Genomic DNA, 16,069 nt, shown 5'->3' with positions numbered 1-16,069 from the left:
ATACTTCAAGAGTGATTTCTTTTCTAAAAGGTAGTAGAAATAGACATAAAAGATAATCAAATATCCCCCCAATTTGTAAGCTCCCTGAGTTATCACTCCTCATTGAGTTATCAGTTATCACACTGTATCTAGCACATACTAGGCATTCTCTTAAATATGTTCAAAACTAATTGACTTATTCATAGCATTTGGGTAAATTTTAGTCTGGAAAATATTTGAGCACGAAATTTTGATATGTAGAGTGCCTTAAAAATTTTATGAGTTATTATCTTTTCAAACTGGTCTTAATACCATAGAGCAGGCGTTCTCAATCTATGGGCTACGACCCCTTTGGGGGTCGAACAACCCTTTCACAGGGGTCCCTGATTCATAAAAGTAGCAAATTATGGTTGGGGGGGGTATCACCAGAACAAGAGGAACTGTATTAAAGGGTCACAACATTAGGAAGGTGGCAAACCACTGCCATAGAGAATTCCTATGGATAGAATCTCTCTGTTTCTTTAGTACCTATTCTTTCTTCACTTGAGAGCTTTGAGTTAGTCTGGGTAAACTAGGGAAATAAATACACAAAAACTCATATATATAAGAGAGTTTTATATAAAGGATAAGTGTACTTTAAGGAAGCATCCCAACCCAGTGCTGCCCAAGCCCATATGTCCAACATTAACCCATATGTCTGACACCGATCTACAAAGTCCTCCTCTATCTCACAAAACACACACAATGGTGCCGACTGTAGGAGGAAAGCTTTATCAGTGAATGTGTAAGCATCTCAGCACTGGCAGGGGTCTCCACATGGCTGCTCCAGCACCTAGGGCTGTACCGGGGTAGGTCCATGCGGCTTCTCCTCAGGGATGTCTTGCAGGAAGTGAGCTTTACCTGCGAAAGCAGGGAACTGGCTAAGGCAGCTGGACCCTGGGGTGACCATCAGAAAACAAGAGACCCGAGAACTCGAAAGGTGAAGCTCACCAAGCCATTTATCTCTTCACCCTTCAATTAATCCCATGTGTTTATTAGCCAGGTTGGCACACTAAAACTTAACTATCTCAAACTTCATCACCTAATATGCATGATAAAATGGATCAATTCAAGTAAATCGAGAACAAACCATAAATTTACTGCCATGGAGTCAATTTCAACTTATATCTACCCTATAGGCCAGAGTAGAACTGGCCCGGTGGGTTTCCAAGACTTTAACCCCTTACAGGAGTAGAAAGCCTTATCTTTCTTGGAGCTACTGAGTAGTTAAAACTACTGACCTCAACAAGACAGAAAAGAAAGCTTTCATATCTAAAGAAGGACTGCTGTTTCCAGCACTTCACGACTTTGGTGTGAGAGAATATCCCATATGACCAGCAGGTGTCACCATAGAATCGCATTTAAATCCTATTGCCGCTTTGAATGGACTTTTGTGTATGTATTTTGGAATAACGCTTAACAGTATCTACTAGAGTAGAATGTATACATGTTGCATGTTCCAGTATTTCTTCTCCTGGGTATCTATCCAAAGGAAATATATTCATCTGTTAATAATATATGTACATAGCAAATAAAAAAGGAAATCATTTACATTTAAAAAAAAATCATATTGGGGGCTCATACAGCTCTTATCACAATCCATACATGCATATATTGTGTCAAGCACATTTGTACATATGTTGCCATCATAATTTTCAAAGTATTTTCTTCTACTCGATCCCTTGGTATCAGTTTCTCATTTTCCCCCTCCCTCCCCCACCTGCCCGCCCTCATGAACCCTTGATAATTTATAAATTTTTTGTTTCATGTCTTACACTGACCAATGTCTCCTTTCAACAACTTTTCTGTTTTCTGACCCCCTAGGAGGGGGTTATATGTAGATCATTGTGGTCGGTTTCCCCTTTCTCCCCCACACCTCCCCCTTATCCTCCTAGTATCGCTACTCTCATTGTGGATCCTGAGATGTGTATCTGTCCTGGATTCCCTGTGTTTCCAGCTCTTATCTATGCCAGTGTACATGCTATTGTCTAGCCGGGTTTGTAAGGTAGCATTGGGGTCATGATAGTGGATGGGGGTGGGGTGGAGAAGCATTAAAGAACTAGAGGAAAGTTGTATGTTTCATCAGTGCTATACTACACCCTGACTGGCTCGTCTCTTCCTTGTGACCCTTCTGTAAGGGGATATCCAATTGTCTACAGATGGGCTTTGGGCCTCCACTCTGCACTCTCCCTCATTCACATTGATATGATTTTTGTTCTGGGTCTTTGATGCCTGATACCTGATCTCATCGACACCTCATGATCACAGAGGCTGGTGTGCTTCTTCCATGTGGACTTTATTGCTTCTCAGCTAGCTGGCCGCTTGTTTATCTTTAAGCTTTTAAGAACCCAGACACTATATCTTTTGATAGCCGGGCACCATCAACTTTCTTCACCACATTTGCTTATGCACCCGTTTTGTCTTCAGCGATAGTGTCAGGTCAGTGAGCATCATGGAATGCCAGGTTATTAGAACAAAGTATTCTTTTGTTGAAGGAGTACGTGAGTAGAGTTCATCACTGTCCATCTGCTACCTTAATACTTAACATATATATATGTACATAGATCTACAGTATTTCTCTATCACTATATAAAAATATATTTACATATGTACATGCCTGTATTTAGACCTGTATAAATGTCCTTTGCGTCCTAGTTCTTTCCTCTATTTCCTTTTACTTTCCTCTTGTCCCACTATCATGCTCAGCCTTCATTCGGATTTCAGTAATTCCTCTCGGTTCCATTGCCCTTGATTAAGCCCCAACAGGCATCCTACACCCTCCTCACCATTGATTTTAGATCACTTGTTCCCTTGTCCCTGGAGTTGTTAACACCCACTTCCATTTCCCTGATTCCCCCTCTCCTGCATCTCCTGGGAACCTTTGGCCCTATTTTTTCTCCTCCAGATTGTTTATCCCTCCTATCTTATCTAGATAGTCATGCTGAGACAATACAAAGCACAAAAACAAGGCAGAGAAAAACAAAGCAACAAAAGAAAACAAACAAAAATCCCCAAACAACAACAAACAAACAAAAATCTACAACAACAACAAAAAAAGCCTATAAATAGTTCCAGGTCTGTTTGGTGACCTTTAGGAGTGTTTTCAGGTTGAGTATGATGGGGTGCCACGCCCTGGCCCCAAAGTCTATTTTTGGTGTTCCCCGGGGGGCTGCTCTGGTGCATGCCCTTAGCGTTTCATCCCAGTGTGGTGGGGTCAGATCGGGCACAATTCCCCACACTGTGCCTCTGGTGTTGTCCCCAATAGCACTATGGGTCAGTAAGGGACGTCGTGTCTCATGTTGGGGCCGGCCCTATGGTTCTCTTTGTACATTGGCTGCTCTGAGCAGGAATATCGTCCTCAGGACTCGATGGGGCAGGATATGTTCCACTCTCTCCTTCCCTCTTCATTTGCTCCTGTGTTTTGATCAGATGCGCCCCTCTCCCTGAGCTGTAGCTTCAGAGGACAGCACTGAAACATTTACAATTTTCATATTTCAAATTTTTCAAATCTACCAATATTTTCCTAGAATATATATTACACTTTAAAATATGCCCAAAGTATACCACATGTTATTATTTTAAGCACATTCTTATTACTCTAATTTGAATATGGGTAACTATACCCAAACTGGCAGCATTGGAGCATATTTGAATATATGTGTAAGTGGCACAGTTAATATCACCTTTGTTTAGTTTAAAACTGCAGACACAACATGCAAAAACAAATACAAGAACAGAAGTAATATTCAATAAACCCTAGAATGAAAACTACCCAACAGTAGAATGTTTAAATTATTGTATATTTTTGTATATTCACAGAATGAAATATAATGTGATCTACAACTACACACCACAAAATGCAAGGGCTCATGTTTTAAAATTACAGACAACTTCAAGTTGGCTAGAGAAGAGTATTCACACCACATGTGGGATCTTGGGCAAATGCCCTGGTTGCATTCCATGGAGTCAGCATGTTGGTAATGTTTTATCTAGGTTCTAGCTCCATGGGTATGTTTACTTCATGAATGTTGGGTAGATGATCTGTCTCCCAAATGAGCCACCTAAAAAGAGACTAGAAGAGAACTAGAGCATTCACTTACAAGGAGGCTGGGAACTAAGTCTCTTTCTCTTTCTGTTCCCATGCTTCGTCTAAGTAAGACAGCCTCCTTCCCTGCTTAGGGCAGACAGTAACTTTCTGTCTTTCTCATGCATAACCACCGTATGACAGCTGGAGAACTCCACTGCTATATCTATTCCCATCTAGGAGGGAATAGGCTGTGCATGGCAGCACAAGAGTGGCAGGTACAGGACACCCAATACCAGCTGCAGGAATGGGGGACCACTGCCCACATTTGCAGCAGATCTCGCTGTTTCTTCTCTATATGAGTATGCTACTTAGGTTTGGTATCAACTTGGTTGGGCCAGAATTCTCACTGGTTTCATAGTTAAGTGGTTTTGTCACTCTATAATGCAATCTAACACAATTTAATCACTTTCATAATGGGATCTTACCATAAGCAGCCAATCAGATATAAGTAGATTAGTGTTGGATGCAAGTTCCTTACTCAGATCACAGCCCAGATACAATAAATTCAAAGGACATTGTCTCAGAGGTATGACCAATATGAGTGGACTCTCTGGAAAAGTTTGCTTTGCTTTTTGTTGCCCCTGGATCCTGCATGTGCCTCATTGACCGACATTCTCTGGGCTTGAGCCAATGGCCTGCTGTGTTGCCTGCAGATCCTGGAGTCATTAGTGGCCTACCATCTGACTTGTCGACCTTAGACTCATTCACCTCTGCAGACATAAGCCTGGCCTGCTCACTTTGGATTAATTGCCTCGGCAGCCACCAGTTTATCCTCTTCCTCTTGATCTTGGGCTCAACAACTACATGAGTCAAGAGAAGCCTTCAGCATAACATCTGACCCATGAACTTATAACTTGCCTGGACTTGGACTTTCCCACTCTTCTGCAACTCTGTGAGTCATATGGAAGCTTCACTGGTTCCACTTCTTTGGAGAACCCAGCCCAAGACAACAAGCAAAGCATTTTTCTACTACCTGTGTGTGATTTGTTTCTTTGGTTGGCAACCTTGAACCCAGGAATGACAATGAGAATTCAGTGTACGTTGGTTTTGATGTTGTTGTTGTTGTTTCATGTGTGCCTGTTTCTGGATATATGGTAGATATTCTTCAATAAAAAAATCAAATTACACAAATAAGCAACCAATACCTCTGTTGGAAGGCCCCAGGATAATATTTAAAAATATTCCTTGTGTGGTTACTAGAACAAAACTCTGGTCAATCTCCTAATCATTTTCCTTAGTATTTGAGTGGGTTTTGTTAATAAAATGCACCCTTAACTCAAATTAAACCAAAGTCATTGATTTATCAGGGCAATTTAGTTTGTTGTGTGGATATTTCAAGCACCCAACTATGCAAGGACCTCTTAGTTGCTTGTTCAATAGCTCTGCACACCCTCCTGAACTGCATTCCCTGCCAGATCTAAAAAGAACTGAAAGCTAAAGCAGCTTCAACCCTTCTGTAATGTTTCTTTAGATTGCTAAAGATTTCAGTCAAGACAGTATAATATATGTACATCATATATTGGCACACTTGTATTTGTATTTGCCTTCTTTTCAATATAGAGGAAATATATGAATGTTCATCTCAGAATATTTTTTTCCTGTCATTGGCAGTTGTTCATTAAGTAAAACAAATGACATGAACAAATCTGGGTATATTTGATAGAGACATTTTGTGCTGGAATCTCTTCAGGGATGGTAGTCACATTCACTATTGAACATTAAAAGGAAGCAAGCAATCCAGAAAACAAAACCAAACAACCCTCGGGAGTTTCCATCTGTCTTGTGTGACTGCTCAGTATGTACTGAGCCCTATTCTCATATTTTGGCAATTTTGCAGTTCCTCAGACAGAAACCATATTTGTACTCTAGCTTCCCTTGTAGTTAGAGAAGCCTGTAATTAGGTTCTGTCAATCAATTACAGTCAAGCAAGGCTGATTTGGAAGAGTGCACCATAAGGAAAGAGCAGGGGAATGGAATTGATTTCTTGTCCAAGTCGCCTTGCCTGACAGGGAAACCTGGAAGCCAAGAACCCTGGCTAATACAATTTCATTCCCTACGCTTGCCGTACAGTCCAGCCATTCTAGCCTTTCTTGGGCATTGGTCCCCTTTACCACCAAACCTTTGCCCATGCTGTGCCCACTCTTGTGGAAAGATGCCTACTAAAAAGCCCTGAGGTGAGAGGAGGCCTCTCCAATGGTTTTTGAAGGTGAAGTTGTTACTGCCTCGTGGTTCCCAGTCCTGTGTCCTTTTTTGCCAATTTGGGAATGCCCTACTCTCCACCCTCTTCATCTGCATGTGTTGTTGTTTTGCTTTTCCCTCACACTAGATGATGAGCTCCTCTGGGACAGTTTTCTGCTCTTGAGGCTCACGAAAAGGTCCAGCACACAGTAATGTTGGCTGAATGACTCTCAGAGCAAACACAAGGCTAGCTAATTAATTCCACTCATTTTGAGTTACAGAACATCAGTGTCAGTGGTAGATAAGAAAGTATGATGCCTGTTCATGTCTTTCCAGTGTTTTTCCAACCAACCTAGGAAATCATGCAGTGGCCCCTACACCGAGAACTCTGAGTCTATTAGTAATGGGCAGCAATTTATAGGACAATTTTCTATTCTGTTCTTCCCTATGCCCTATGAGATTTCTGAGAATTGAACCACATAAAAATCATTGCCATCAGTCAATGCCGCCTCATAGCAAACCACCCCCCAGCCCCCCACGCTCACCCCCTGTGAGTTTCTAAGTCTCCAACTGTGTACAGGAGTAGAAAGCCCCAGATTGCTCCCACAGTGGTTTCAAACTGCTGACATTGCTGATGGCAGCCAAATGCTTAACCACTCACTACACACCAGGGCTTAATTACATTATGCAGGCAGAATTAATCCCATTTGCATGACAGGAAAATAAGTCCTCTCCTTTCTTCTCTCTGTTTTTTCATTACATGGTCATTTCCTCAGTCATCCTAAATTCATGATTAATGGAAATTTCCCACTGATATGAACTTGAGAAATTTCAGACACTCTGGCCAGGTTTATGAGCTAGTAAAACCACTACCCTCTCTGGTAGACTATAAAAAGGTGTCTCACAGCAGTTTGCTAACCACGGGTGGGTAGTAAACTTCAGTAAACCTAAGTGCTTACTAGTCCTTCCTTGCACCGCTGAGGCAGGTCCACTAGAAAAAGGAAAGCCAGAGAGGAAGTCACAATCAGATATGCACTCAAGGAAAGACAAGACTAGAGGATGGACATCCTTTGGTAGTGGATCAAGTAAGAAAGAGCTTTGAAGAGTGGTAATTTAGGTGTGTGATTTGTCTTGCCGTTGGTCTCTAAGCAAAGAATATTTCTAAGGGGAGATATCAAAGACTGGGAATAGAGGAGTCCTGAAGGCAAAAAGAAAAGAAAAAAATAGGCACGGGAAATCCCACCTTTGAAAAAACTTTCCTTAGACACCCGGGCCTGAGGTTTATCTTATCGCTGAACTTCTAGCAAATATATAATTCATTCTAATCATTTGTTATAATCTACAGTACACTGTCTCTTCTCATGCTATCTTAAGCTACTTTTCAACTCATGATTTGCTATGCAAGCTCTTGATTTTCTCTCTAACTACAGCATGTTATTTCGAAGTAGAATAAATTAGTAGCAACAGCCATTCTTTCCAGTGTGTCTTATATGCCAAACAATACAAAGGTAAGTCAAACGCATTGCGAGTAGGGTTCCAGTTATATTTGCACAGGCTTACTGCAAACAGAACATGTTTAAACTTGTCTCTGTGACCACGGAATGGCTGCAGACAAGTTCCCTAAGTAATACCCTTATCCTGATCTTGTTAGGGTGTCTACACAAAAGCAGTGTAATCAAAGCAAAGCAAAGGCTTCTGAGAGGATCTACTGGGTCCTTTAAATTCAAGGCAGAGAGGTCAGGTCAAAAGGTTATTGTAACTATTGTATGAAATCCCAGCAGGGTCATCTCAATTGATTTTTTTTTCAAGGATACTGGAGGATCATGGGGTCATATTATAAAGAAGCTTTAAGAACATTGAAAACTGAGTTGGTGGGGGGGGGGGCGGGAAGCCAGGAAAGTTGCTCTGAGGATTTTTCTGCCTTCATGATGACATAAGTGCTCATTCTTTGAGGATAGCAAGAGCTGCCCTATACGAATTTCTTTTGGACACTGTCTCATAGGGGCTACAGTCCCGATATTCCCTCTTCGGACTTCTTTTTGTTCCCTAAACTCAAAGGATATTTCAAAAGAACACAATTTGAGTCCCTCAAGGCTGAAAAATCTGCTTTAGCGTGGTTAAAATTGAAGAACGCAGAGTACTTTAGGGAAGAGCCTTTCCCCAAAGATAGATGTAAACACAGTCTTCAGAAGCGTAAAGGTCTAGATGGAGGCAATGTCGAGAAACAGTAACTGCACAGGTTGCCGTTGCACTGAATAAAGATGTCTGTGATTTTGTAGTAATATGTTTTATTTACCTTCAACGTCTAGGTTTTTTATTTATACCCCTTTCTTAACTAACACAAGATGTGAGACTATTCTCTTTTTATATTTTAACATAAATGAGATTAACTAATTTGTTCAAGCTCACAAGGAAGACTGACATTCAAACCAAAATGGACTGACAAAAAGATTCATACTCTCAATTACTAAACTATCTCTTCCTCCTTCCTCTTCTAGGCTCTCTTGCAAAGCCTCTAAGAGCCCTCATGGAATAGAGTCACCATAAATGTTCATTTGTGATAGGCATGGAAATATTTGCTATCTTAATTAAACATGCCCTTCAGTACCTTCATAAACTGAGGCTGTGCTACATTATACTTGGGCTATAATATTTAATATCTTTAAAGGGTTAAATATGAATGCTATATCCACTATTAATAATCTTTGGGAAGCTGATTGCTCAATCATTTATAAGTCAGGCACTCCAGTTGCTGGTGAATCATAAAGACGAACTATGTATTAGTATCCCTTCTCATGGATAAACCAACTCTAACATATCAGGAACTGATTTATACCTCCATTCTTTGTCTTCGTTCTCGACTTCTTCAATCTCCTCCGCTCACGTTTTACTAAGCTGTTAAAAACTGAAGGGAAAAAAAGACCACATTCTTCCTTTCTCTCTGCACCCTGGCCTTGAAATAACACAGTGGAAATCCTTCACCTCTTAAACATCTACTATGCACCAGGCACTGCTCTCAGTCCTGGGGTGTAAAATTAGCAAAACAGAAGAACTCTCCTGCCCTTATTACACCAACAAACAAGATAAGTGACTACATTGGATTCTGTGTTCTCTGTCAGAAAGTGCTAAGTGCTACAGTGAGGCAGATAAGTGGTGCTAAGGACACAGCTTTTAATGTAGTGGCCAGGAGAAGCCTCCCTGAGGAGAAGACATTTGTGCAGAGACTGGAGGAAAGAGGGGATCGTCTAAGTCAAGTAGATTTCGAAGGAAAGAGCATTTCAGGAAGAGGACATAGCAAGGTCCGAGGTCGTGGGGTGGGACTGTGTGTGACGGGTGTGAGGAACAGGGAGGAGGCCAATGTGACAGAATGCGGTGAGCAAGGGGGAGAAGTGGGGGGAGCTCAGGGCACGGAGGGTTGAAGACAGATCATGCAGGCTATTTCAATTGTATGAAGGTCTTTGGCCTTACTGAGTGTGGCTCAGAGGGTTCTGATCAGAGGAGGGATATGATCTGACTCCAGTGTTCACATGCTTCCTCTAGCTGTTCTGGGCAATTCAGATCATGAAAGATGAAGTCAAGAAGCTGAGAGACCAAAGCAGAAGCAATTACACTGGCCCAGGTGGTGGCTATGGCTGGGTGATGGGGGCTATAACTGAGTGGATGCTGTGCAGGAAAGAGAAGTGGTGCAGTTCTGGATAGACTTCGAAAGAAGAGTAAAGTGGAATTACAAATGAATTAAACCTGAATCTTTGTGTATATTCAGGGGTAGGGAGTATAGGATTCATCTTTACCCCGCTTCTCTTCTGAGCCACATGACAGGTGGGGGTCACCTCTCCAAAGAGGCCTGGCCTGTTGGACCTGCCAGAACGACCTTAGACCTCATAGCTACCCTATGTATAACTGAACATAGAATTTTAAAAGTGAAGCATAATTGCTTAATAGCACAAAACGGATGCATGAATTTTAGGGAAAAAACTATTAATCCATAACAGGCACTAAGCTTAGGGAATGTTCTAGCAACTCTGAATCTGTATGTCTGACAGCTAAGAGAACCATGGCTTCTGACTCTCTTTTTGGAAGCAGAAAGGAGAGGCAAAAGATGAGCGCTTTCTGGTGATTGTCCAGTAATCAAGGTCTAGGTCTGCACAGTGAGTGAAAGGAGCTCTAAAGAATGTCTCTCTCTGAACCTCCCACTACACAAGCCAAGTCTTCAGGGTAGCTCTGTGGTTTGCCCTGGGAAGCAGCAGAGGTGGATAAGATGGGGCCAACTGGTCAGAACCTAGGGCATGTCCGGAAGAAACAGTTCTGTCTTTTGGAGGCAGATGAATACTCAGTGGGAAGGATGTATATGGGTGCTCTACCCTTAAAGTGGGCATAATAGGTTGTGCCTGCAGCTGCTGGTTGCATCTGAAATTGTTCCTTATTGTACCCAATGGATCCTGACTGGATTATCACACACTTAGTTTCGCACAGTGTCAATCTTCTTAGGATCCAGGAGACCCAGGAAGTTTAAGCCCCAAGCACTCATGGCTGTTCATACTGGATGCCCATCCTACACCAGAATGTTCTGATGAGCTTGGGAAAGTCAGGGACCACTCTGTGCTAGTTGCCTGCCCCAGATCATCTGAGTCATCAAAATCATGAAGTGCTTGACCTTCCTGCTGCGCCTCAAGGTGCAGAGACAAGCTGACTCTTTCTCTGTGTGGGCCCACCTGAGCGGAAACAGTGTCACCACCACTTTGCCATGATCACCACATCTCCAAGAGTACCCTGAACATTATACCAGTGTGGACACTCCACTGAATTTAGGGACAGGAATACTTTAAAAGGAAAACACAGAAGGATCACTGTAGACGTTCTGGGATAGAATGGGAGAAAAGTATGGAACAATGTTTAAAATCAGGCAAAAGATCAGGCTTACTGGCAGGAAAGGGACAGGGACAGGTAGGATCCTCGATACACTGGTCTTTACTCACCCTTCAGGTCATGAACTGAACGGAGCACTGTGATAATATAATCAAACATTTAATATCAAAGGGGCATCATTTACCTAACAACACAGTTCAGAGGGTTAGGAAAGAAGGAGCAACAAAAATAGGAAACCCAGGGAGAGATGAGAGTAAATGATGGGACACTGAGGGAGTTGAAATAAAATGTGCTTGCTGACTGTAGAACTGCTGATCTGCTCTGTAAACCTTGTCCTAGTTTACAACACAAAAGATTTTAAAATCAGGCAATTGGAAAGAAATGAATGCATTGGAAGTCATGTCGTGTTTTGTAGTTATTATAAATGCATTAAAACCCATAACTTCATTTTCAGTTGATTATATCCAATTTGATAATTTTATTATTATAGTGAAACAGAAGCTAGTTTGTGTTGATCTGAATTCCCTTGAAGACGGTGGGGGGACAAAATAGAAAATACACGTCATTCATCATACCTTCAGTGAAAATTTAAAATAATGATCATTTGTTAAACTCACACACACACAAACAGGAAGGGGACAGAGGAGAGGTTGCAGAGAAAGAAGAAGGACTGCAATAAGCGTGGAGGGACTAAGATGGAAGGAGAAAAGTAACTTCAGAGACCTGGGAGGAAGAGATATCAGGAGGGTGTTCTCTGAAGAGAAAGGAGCCAGGTAAGCTGGTACATGCTGCTGTGCAGACTGCCCACCCACCATTAGCTAGGCTCTGCCCTTCCAGGGCTGCAGCTGTCCAGAAGGAACATGCTTAGCTAGCTAGTTTCTAAAAGCTCTCCCTAGGCCTCCACAAGGAGTCTCTTTTATGTGCACATTCTGTACTGATTCTCCCTTCACAGTGGTCTTGGTCTGATCCTTGCCTGGCTCATGTTTGTGAACAGACCTGAAAATGACCACCGATTTCGGCGATCTTCCAGTAAAAAAGCACAACCAGGACTAGTGCTGGCTAGAATGACTTCTACTTAATGTTGATATTATGGAAATATGAATTTATTATTAATATTAACATTAATTGATGGAGGTTTATATCACTTAAGCAAGTTAAAATATTGGAGCACTGATTACTAACCATACCTCCCGTTCACATATGTCTTCCTTACTTACATATGCCACAGAGAGACTACCTTTGAGTCTTTCAAGGACTATGTTTATTTTCATCACTTTGAGAAGTTGTACAAAGGATGTGTGCCATTGTAGAAAGCTGGGTTACATTTATTTATGAGCCCTGTTCAGTAAAATAACAAGACAGGTTTCATTGTCCATACCCCTTAATTTTCTCTAGGTGAAACAGAAGTGACTGATGAAAAACCATAATTGATATATGTGGATGAGATCTATGCTTCTATGATTAAGGTGTATAAAAAGGCAGAAAGCTTCTGTCCTGAAGTGAAAAAGACTTCTTATTTCAAATAGAAAATAGAATGATGAAAGATAAAGCTAAGAAAGAATTTTATACCTCAAGCAGACCTTTGAAATAATTGCGTCTGAACAGCTCCTTGTATAGCCATGGGAGCTAATATACTCTAAAGTTACATTTGTAGGAAATTAGGTTGGGTTCACCTCCCTCTCCGTTCAGAATTTTGCACCACGATGCCGTGGTCTGTCTTACACAAGAGAGTGTTGATACATTCCTTTTATCTTACAGTTCAGAACCCTGATGTCTCATACAAATACCAAAATTGCCTCCCCACTGCTAATTGGTTTCCTTTCATAGGATTGGCTTTTAACAAAAGAAGTTAGGAGATACTTTCACTTGAGTAATTCTAAAGTTCTAATGTAGGTGGAGGAAGCAATCTTTTTTTTTTTTTCATGAAGGACATTGAAGGAGAAACAGTAAAACAGTACAAATTGCAGGTCCCCTGAACTGCCTTTCCTTGTATGTAAAACCATATTCCTAACAGAAGCAGAAAATATAATGAAAATTTTGGACTCCTATTCTGTTCAGACTGCTGCTTCTGGACTAATTCTGGCTTTGCTACTGGTTGGCTACAAAACGTGTGGACAACAAGAGCCAGTATTATTGGTGCCATTGTGTTTCTACTTGCAGTTGTTGGGGAGAGATCTGCCTGTCAACCCAAATGAATAGAAGAGTTAGGAGGTGCGCCTGGCTAATGCTAGGAATACTTCGTGGCTCTGTAACAAATCCCAATGTGTGGAGTGCACGCCAGACCATCAGGATTCTGTAAATATGACCGTTAATGAACATGGTGTGGAAAGAACATGTTCTGGGATTTATGCGTGTAAAAGAACATGCTTCAAGCACAACCCCACACTGTTTCCTCCATTCTTCGGACTTTCGTGTGAAGGAGACAAAGGCACAGCCAGGTCTTTCTTTCCTCAGAGATGGTGAAAGGGGGCAGAGGGAGGGCGAGTCACCAGGCTGTGGGACAGAAGGAACCCAGAGCAGGATTGCTGGGTTCATGATGGAACTCTAACTGTCCCCTCTACATGACTTTCTTCTGTCTCTCCACAAGGTCCAGAAAGGGTGGCTTTTTTCCCCAGAGCTGGACCAAGGTATCCAGTGGTCATGCAAGAACCAGGCTCATATGCATTTGGGGATCACAGCTGTTTCTGAGTGGTGTATTATGTGCCAGACATGGTGTTAATCAGCAACGTATAGGGACAAAGTGACTTAAGCCTAATGAAAGCTCACGGATGAGGTAACTTGTATTATCCTTATTTTATGTGTGAGGAAACTGCTGCGCAGAGGGAATAAATAAATGCTCAAGTTCACATGATTCGTTAGTGCAGACTAGAATCATTAAACCAAGCCATGTGATCTGGTTTTTCAAGTCAGCCAGGCAGGCTCTGACCAGTCCTCCAGGAAAAGACCAGGATACCATAGGCAGTGACTCTGGAGCATGTATGAACAGGTGAAAACCTCAAATTCTGAGGTCACAAAAGGAAGTTTTGATTGCTACACCACTTGATGTGACCCCCATTCTTCAAAACTTAACCCACAAGAGATTTTATAGACTTGAATACACTTTATAGTCAAAGCAACTGGGACAGAACTCAAATAGAATTAACAGCAATCTCTCACAGCATGTGTCTAGTCCCAGGGAACTCTGTTTCTCTTAGTGTATGATTATTAGACGGATTAGGAGTTTCTTCTGAGACTGAGTTTGGCCATTGTGGTTCCAATGAAATATATTTGCAACTAGTCTAATGATATTTAGGACTCATTGGCCTGAATTGCATGTTGTCTCAGTTCAGGTAACATCATATACATAATATTATTATTTAATGTACCATTGTCCACGAGAGGACAGAGTAATATATTTTACAAGAAGAATATATAATCCCTAAGGTTTAAACTAATAATAAATGACATCAACACGACAATTCCTTTGATGTGTTCGCTCTGTGTTACCCCCATCACTTTTCAATCTTCATGTAAAAGCCCTATCAGCTTCACGCCACCTGATATCCCACCCTCTCCAAGCCCATTGCCATTATTGGCATTTAGAAATACCCTGTTATGGAGAAAGCCACTCACACCCAAGCCATAGTCTTCAGCTTCACCCCAATTCCTGACATTATTCTGAGGACGTCGTCAAACAAATGAGGCTCCCAGCCAACATCCTGGCCCTGACCCCATCAGAGTCCATGAGGACTTTTCCTCTACCTCCACCCTTTCCCACCTCAGCTACCTCAGCCCACCCAGCTCCTCTTCCCGCCTCTCAGCCTTAAAAATTGCTTCTCGCTTGAAATCACTGATTCAAACAGCCCACACTGATCACCTATTTCTATCTCACAGACACCCCAACTCCAAAGGACAAAAAAAAGAGAGGAGTCAGAAAGTGTTGCACACAAACCCTTTAATTGGGTTTGCTGGTGGTAGCAATAGGGGTCAGGTGCAGTTCGATGTCCTTTGAGGGTGGAATGCGGCGCTCAGGATTCCCATTTGGCTGTAGACCGATGTTATCAGTATTTTCTGGACGGTTCATCTCCTCCATCTTTTGGCCGGTCTCACCACCCGATACCTGAGCAACCTTCTGGTTGATGTCCTTTTCCTTCTCCACTTGCTCTGTTGTAACGGAGGTTGCACGATGGATGCGGCGGCGGCTCTGCTGGCCTGACAGCTCCTTCAAGCGCTCAAGCATAGTGTTAGCTAGGAGATCACAGGTAGATGAACTCAGAAGTTAGATAGAGTGGTTGTCCTACAGGAGATGGTCCAAGCAGTTCAAGAAGTGGAGATCACCCAGGTAAGATGTTTCTTGGGTTTGACTTTGTTCAGACCAGCTTGATTGCCCCACAGATTTGAGTTTATCAAGACTCCAGTATTTATCCTTTCCCCCATACCCCTGTGCTCCCGCCCCTCATTGTTCAGTAAGCTGTCATTGTGATGACTGCACATTGTGATGTTATTGGTGTCCACTGGTCCTGTTCAGGGCCTAGAAATGTCCGTGGTACAAGTCTGGTCATGTTAATAGCTACAACTTCTTATTCAGAGAATACTAACTTTCTAAGTGGCTATATTATTGTAACCAAAAATGTGTCTCTTCAATGGAAACTTTGCCTTGTGTAGAGGACACCACTCCAGGTTATCTATTTTTAGCTTTGGGTTATCTGTGAACCTTTTTTACAAGTATTTCAAAGTTGTAAGCGACTGATAGACATGTACAATGTCTTCTCCATAGAGATTCATTTCTAATATTCATTTCAACATCCAATTAATTTGCTTGTATCAATTCTTTTTTTTTTCTTTTTTTCTTTTTTTTATTTAACATTTTATTAGGGGCTCATACAACTGTTATCCCAATCCATACACACATCAATTGTGTAAAGCGCATTTGTACATCGT

The sequence above is a fragment of the Echinops telfairi genome, unplaced genomic scaffold (assembly GCF_000313985.2).
Source record: "Echinops telfairi isolate 266 unplaced genomic scaffold, ASM31398v2 ScPeMD7_38;HRSCAF=143, whole genome shotgun sequence".
In the NCBI taxonomy this organism is placed as follows: Eukaryota; Metazoa; Chordata; class Mammalia; order Afrosoricida; family Tenrecidae; genus Echinops; species Echinops telfairi.
Note: the sequence above shows the minus strand (reverse complement) of the source record.